Here is an 883-nt window from a genome sequence, read left to right as displayed (position 1 = left end):
TTCCTACATTCATGGTGGTGTGTTTTCTGGGACTTGTATTGTGCTGCACCAGAGAGGAGAGAGACACGTGACCACTCCAGCGAAGCAAAAGCTTTCCATGATTATAGTGCAGCAGCAGCTCTCAGCCCCGTGATGGGAGGGATGCCCCCTGGTGATGGCATGCCAGGGGGCCCAATGCCACCTGCCTTTTTCCAGTCTTTCATGTCGCCTCACTTTGCTGGAGGCCCAAGAGGTCCACCCATCCGGATGGCCAGCCAGCCACCTGGCGGAGGACCAGGTCCTCATCCCATGCTGCCCAACATGGACTCCACACGGCCACAAGGTCATCCTAACTTGGGGCCAATGCAGAGAATGAGTGGCCCTCGAGGAATGGGGCCTATGGGGCCTGGCCCTCAGAACTTTGGTGGTGGGATGAGGCCTCCACACAACACCATGGGTCCTGGCATGCCAGGAGTGAACATGGGCCCAGGAACGGGTCGGCCATGGCCCAATCCCAACAATGCCAACTCTATGCCTTACTCATCACCCTCTCCTGGTGTATACGGGGGGGCATCTGGAGGTGGAGGGCCTCCTGGCACTCCCATCATGCCCAGGCCCGCAGACTCAAACAACTCTGGTGACAATTTATACACCATGATCAACACTGGACCTGGCACCCGAATTAATTTCCCTATGGGCCCAGGCTCTGATGGACCCCTGGGAGCCATGGCTGGGATGGAACCACACCACATGAATGGATCACTAGGTTCTGGTGATATGGATGGAATGAACAAGAATTCCCCAAACAATTTAAGTGGCATTACCAATCCTCCCGGGACCCCGAGGGATGACGGGGAGCTGAGTGGAAACTTCCTCCACTCCTTTCAGAGTGAGAACTACTCTT

At 56.2% G+C, this 883-nt stretch overlaps 1 pseudogene; it reads left to right on the top strand.

Moving 5' to 3' along the window:
* LOC102198528 (single-stranded DNA-binding protein 3 pseudogene) overlaps positions 1-879 on the top strand; it is a 1,037-nt pseudogene extending 158 nt beyond the window's left edge.
* Positions 880-883: the final 4 nt, after the last annotated feature.

Source organism: Pundamilia nyererei, unplaced genomic scaffold (genome assembly GCF_000239375.1).
Source record: "Pundamilia nyererei isolate P.nyererei 1_Seehausen unplaced genomic scaffold, PunNye1.0 scaffold02643, whole genome shotgun sequence".
Classification (NCBI taxonomy): domain Eukaryota; kingdom Metazoa; phylum Chordata; class Actinopteri; order Cichliformes; family Cichlidae; genus Pundamilia; species Pundamilia nyererei.
The sequence above is the reverse complement of the archived record's forward strand: the minus strand, read 5'-3'. Positions and strand labels throughout refer to the sequence as shown.